We start from the raw sequence: 6,024 nt of genomic DNA, 5'->3' as shown, positions 1-6,024 counted from the left end.
AGAGGCACATCCACATACCATATTACACCTCCTACCACAAAACACACACACATATAGGCACATACACACCTCGCCTACTATCATACACATTCCCGCCACGTCACACACAGACACACCTCCCCTACAATGACAGCTCCTACAGAACTCTGGGGTCAGCCTTTTGCTTTTTGAGCTCATGAAGAATTGTACAAAGTTCTCAAAGACACAGTCATCCACCAAGGTGCACTTTCAATGTGCCCTAGGGAGTAGTACTATTTTTTTAAGCCAGAACAACCATTCTTCACAGCTTCTCCGCTGTGGGAAGAGTGAGCAGGTTGGTGGAGGAGTTTAGCAGATTTATTGACATGAACATAGTTTTGAGACAGAAGGCAAGCTGTCAGAGCCTGACACGCAGGAAGCTCGGCATCAATATTTCTATTGACGCTCTGCGCATTCCTTATCCTCACATGCCCTGGGTCGGGGCTCTTGCGCTGGAAGGGCTTGTTCTTGGCCCCAGAGAAATGCATGAAAGTGAGGAGTGGGGGAAGCAAGAAGGGGAGGACATTCATGCACATCAGTGAAAGGAAAATCAGAGGTGGAATAAAATCCTAAGACTTCAAGTGACTTGCCTTCATGTTTACTTGCTCTTCCAAAAATGAACCAAGGATGCATTTCAAGAGCCTACGTCATAAGTTTATCTGAGTCATTTAAATGCTGCACACTTCTGAGCAGTTGGCATGCACCCATTCGACAAGTTTTATTGAACAAGACTACGTCGCATACTGGTTTGGTCATAGGCACTTGGGGTTTATCAGTGAATAGAATGCTCATGGAACTTATATCCTTGGGGCAGGGAAGGAAGACAACAATAAAGATGATGACAAGGTAAATTACATACCATGTTAGAATAAGTCTCAGATGCTAGCGGGACAAAATGCAAAGTCAGCCAAGTGCCTGGGAGCCATCCAGCCAGGTGTGGGGCTCCCGTAGCATCATCGGTGCTTCTCTGGTCCCTGCTTGTGCCTGGGGACTGTCACCTTCCTCCCTAAGCCACGCTTCTTCATAAGCCAGGCTTTTGATTGTCTAGTTCTCTTTACCATTCAAGGCTATCTCTCCCTTCCTTAGGGAGCAAATTTGCCTCCATTCCCCACCTTCCACCCCATCCTGACCCCAAGGTCACTAAGTTTGCTGCTTAACCAGTTCTTGCCACTAAGTCATGGGCCTTCCTCACTGTCCCCACGGTTTGCTGTGGTCTCCTCTCCTATCACACATCTCCCACCAACAGTTTCCTCTCAACGCTAGACCCCCCATTCATGATGCTCTGCCCCACATCAGCCTGCTGCTGACATGTGACCAGGGGTGCTGCGCTGGCCAGGACAGAGACACAGGAGCAAAAGCCATGCTTGTGTGTTTCTTCTCCCTTTTTTCTAAGTTGCCCGAGTCCTCGCCACACCAAAGTATAAACACCCCCTCTCCCCAGCCCATCCCTTCCTGGGAACCTGGTGATCACCCTTCTCCCCTTCCCTTCCCAAGGACCTGGAGATTGCCTGTCTCCTGCTCCAGGATCTCAGTTTAATTCCTGACATGGCTTTACTGACATATCTTCATTTGGGCTTGAATAGCACTGTGCTTCCCCCAGAGGCTGGGGTTGTTCCCTCTTCTCTAGGAGTCCCTTTAGTCCCAGGTTGAGACTTCTACTCCCATGTGTTCAATGACAAGTCTGTTCTCCTGTGCAGAATGATGGCATCTTTAGGAAAAAAAAAAATGACATGTGTTATCAGATGATGACTTAAGGGTTTGGGTCAACTTGGATTCTTCTGTCAACTGGAAGACTGGAGGCCCTGGAAGGTCCAAAGCTCTGCAATGTAATGTAATAATTGCTTTGTTTCTCTAGCCCTTCTGTTGGATATTTTTTCAAGGACACAAAATTTTAGCTCCAGAATTTAAATATCTTGTGTAGCACGTTGCTCAGTGAATATTTATAGAATAAAATTGCGATTTAGGTAATCTAAAATTTGTACTGTGAGCGCAAAAATATGAAGGTCCATTTTCTCATTCTTTTCTGAATCCATGGCATGTCTGCCAAACATTCTTAAAGGCCTAAAATGTGCCAGGTCCTGGGCTGGCATTGAGGATGGAGAGATCGATGAAAAGATATTGCACATCTCTGGGACTGCTCATGCTCTTGAACGAGCCTGACACTCCTAAGCTTTTCTCCATGTCGCTCCCTGCCAAGAAGACCTTGGCCAGGCAGAAGAGAGCCTGACACCAGCACAGGTGTGTGTGCGTGGAGGAGGAGGAGGCTGGTCAGGGGGTGGAGGTGGTCAGAAAAGGATACACACAAGAGAAGACCCTTGAGCTCGTTTCTGAAACAGAGGCAGGAGCAAGGGCCTCCACCCTGCACCCTGGATGGTGATTGTGCGGTGTCTTCATTATTCTTATAGAGAGCATTTGCTGAGTGATTGTGCAGTGCCAAGCTAAGCCTTCTGAGATGAGCTCATTTTCTCCCCATGCTGCCCTCGAAGGCAGACTCTTATCACCCCATTTTGCTGGGAAAAAGTGAGGTTAAGTTCTCTGTTCCCATCACAGGCAGTAGATGGTGGAAGCTGGGGGTGTCCATCCTTCCAGGATGATGGCCTTGATGCCATGGTCTCTGCAAAACCTTCTCCAAATATTGCACATCCATGAGATTGCTCATGCTCTTGAACTAGCCTGGCACTCCTAAGCTTTTCTCCATGTCAGCTCTTCAATAATTGCACATTCATCATGCTTGAATGACTGCTTAGTAGTGGCTAGACATACTACTCAACCTGTTTATATTTCTATGAAGTGGGAGAAGCAAAGCCATCCTGAGGTTTGTACCATCACAGCCCCCAGAATGGATCTAGACCCTTGTCACTGCTCCTTTCTCTCTGTTCCTTGGAGTGGCTACTATAAATGTCATGTGACCAGGCATCCTGATGGATGGGTATCCCCCTATTGTGATCCTGGGTGAGTTACACCATTTGTCTCAGACCCCATTTACTTGTCTGTACAAAGAAGACACTTCAAAGGACAGCCCCCTTTGTGATGACCTTGGAATGCCCCACATGGTGTGCAAGAAAGTACTTAATTTTAGCTTCCTGAATTCCCTTTCTTGAGGGAATTTCTAAGGGAAAGTGCTGCTTCTAATAATAGGAAAAAGTGGTGGTCTTTCAGTCAGTTTATAAAACAAAATATGGGTTGGAACTATAATTAGACTAACACCAAGAAACCAGGGCTCAATTCCCAGCTTTCACGTCCATCAGTGGTATAATTTGGGACAAGTAAGTTAATCTACACTTTTCATTCTTTCATTCATAAAATATTTATCAGCCAGCTCCTGTTTTCAGGAAGGATTCTGATGCCTGGACAGAGTGAGATGGACAGAGAGCTGCTTCCTCACTGAACTTCTTCTCTCTCCCGGAGCTTACATGGAAGCAGGGAGGAGGCTGACTCCAGGGTTTGTTCTGAGAGCTGGCTGAAGCACTCTGAGAACAGAGAATTGTTGTACAAGTGTCACTGATGGAAAGAACAGGGCATTTGCAGTCAGAGGAACTGGGTTCAAATCCTGGTTCTGTTCTTCCTGAGTGAGAAGCTTTGAAGTGAGTCACTCTCATTGGTCCCATGACACTGTACTTTATTTTTCTTCTCTTTTAAACAGAAATGACATTCCCCTCCTTCACAGCCTGTTACAACAGTTCAATGTAATCATGTCTTTGAAGACATTTTGTAAATAGAAAAACACTAAGTGAATATTGGGCTTCCCAAGTAGCATTAGTGGTAAAGAACTCACCTGCCAATGCAGGAGACAGGAAGAGATGATAGGTTCGATCCTGGGGTTGGGAAGATTCCCTGGAGGAGGACATGATAACCCAGTCCAATATTATTGCCTGGAGAATCCCATGGACAAAAGATTGTGGTGAGCTACAGTTCATAAGGTTGCAAAGACTCGACGCGACTGAAGTGACTTAGCACAAGCACGCACAAGTGACTATTAGTCATTCAAAATGGGGCGTAGGAAGCTCTCTTGTCTGGGAGAGCAAAATGCATCTGAAAGGAACAATACTGGGAGGACAGCAGGGCTGGTGAGAGGTGAGGCAGTTTAGAAAATTGGTCACATTGGTCCCAGGCTCTGGATGTCCACCAGGGCAGGCTGGTGGTGGCACCAAAGATGTCCTCTTTCTCTCTTAGTGAGGAGGTCTCTCTGGAGAACACTGACCTGTGGGGTCCCACAGAGCCCTTTTCTGCACCTCTGCACCCCACTCCCCTCCCCCAGAATGCTTCTGGTGCTGAATGCATTTCCTACTGTGGTTTTCCTCGCAGGAGAAGACGAAGCCCACAGTTCCCATGGGAAATCCCAGGCTAGAATTTTCTTTCTTTAATAGAAAGTGAGAAATTTCTACCAAGTGCCTCTTTTTCTTTTGCTTTATCTCAGTTGCAGGGCTTCCCTGGGGGCTCAGATGGTAAAGAATCTGCTTGCAATGCGGGAGACTTAGGTTCAATCCCTGGTTTGGGAAGATCACCTGGAGAAGAGCATGGAAACCTGATCCAATATTCTTGCCTGGAGAATCCCCACGGACAGAGGATCCTGGCAGGCTACAGTCCATGGGGTCACAAATAGCTGGACATGACTGAGCAACTAAACATAGCCCATCTCAGTCGCAACTTTTGAGTAGCCCATTCTCTAGCTGTCCAGGTTTCAGGAGAAAGTCACCTTCTCAAGTACTCAAATCCAGGGGTTGGGGGAAGAGTGCCAGAAGTGGGTCCTGCCTGCGCCAGCCTGCTGGACACTATCCCTTCACTGCCTCAGCCGGTGGCCCATGGACAGCAGAGACCAACTGGCCAGGAAACAAGGCCTCATTGTGGATCCAGGAGGATTAGAATTCAGCTGCTTGCTGTGTTCCAGCCTCCAGGACTGACAGCAAGTGAGTTCACTGTGCACAGGTCCATACCTACAAATCTCCTTCCACACCCTGTGGGGTAGGCCTCTGCAGAGGCAGAGGGAAAGACCCAGAAAGGCTAAGGGACTTGCATGAAATGGAGTAACCGAGGCAAGGCAGATCTTCCTAGATATGCAGTTCCTGATTTCCCTGTTACTTCAAGTGAGAACTGCCAGGACCTCTGAGGAACTCAGGACAGAGCAGGAGGCTGGAAGGAGCTGGTAGCTCCCAACCATCAGTAGTCCAGTAGGAGCTGATGTCAAAGGTCAGAAAGCATCAGAGGAGACATCCTGCTGAGGTTGTGGGTCTGACCTCACAGAGGAAGATGCATGCGTGAGCCTTGGAGGAAGAGTCTGTCTGGAGGAGGGAAGAAGATGGATACCCAGTATAGGCAGAAGCATGATGGTGGGAAACCCGAACCCCAAAGTGAGACTTTTACACCAAATGTGTGAAAGCTTTTGTCTATTTCCTTTGAGGAACATATTCCCAAATGTGAAGTGGGTGGAAAAATACAGCCAGCAATCTATTAACGCATCAAAGACGGAGCATTCCCCTAAGAAATACTGGGGTGCAGTGGTTTTCTGAGGCACTGAACGGTGTGAACCAGCCTTGGTGTGGGTCATGTGGCATTAGCCTGGACCCTGAGCATCATGACACCCAGGACGGTACTCAAGATACGCATGACCTGGTCCTGTCTCCAGCTCTGCCTGAGGAGCCCCCAGAAAAGCCTGACTCAGAAGGAAGTGAGTTCTGGGCCCGGGCTCCAGCTCCCTTCCCATCTGGTACCCAGGCACAAGGGAAAGAGCTTGGAATATGCAGTTGACCAGACCCAAGATTAGAAGTAGATGCTGTGTCTACCACTTGCGTAGGTTTCCATAAGTCACTTTAAACTCTTGGAACTTCAGTCTTCTTATCTGTAAAATGGAGATATGGATTTTGCCTTCCAGACTTGATGTCAGTATCACAGAAAGTACCACCGGAAAAGAATCAAGCAGGATACCCAGTTGTCAGCGGCAGAAGCTGGGAAAACATGAATTTTGTTTGCTATCTTCTGAGTAGTTGGGATGAGGCAATCATGTAAAAA

Source organism: Oryx dammah, unplaced genomic scaffold, assembly GCF_014754425.2.
Source record: "Oryx dammah isolate SB20612 unplaced genomic scaffold, SCBI_Odam_1.1 HiC_scaffold_25, whole genome shotgun sequence".
Lineage (NCBI taxonomy): Eukaryota > Metazoa > Chordata > Mammalia > Artiodactyla > Bovidae > Oryx > Oryx dammah.
This window is presented reverse-complemented; position numbering follows the sequence as displayed.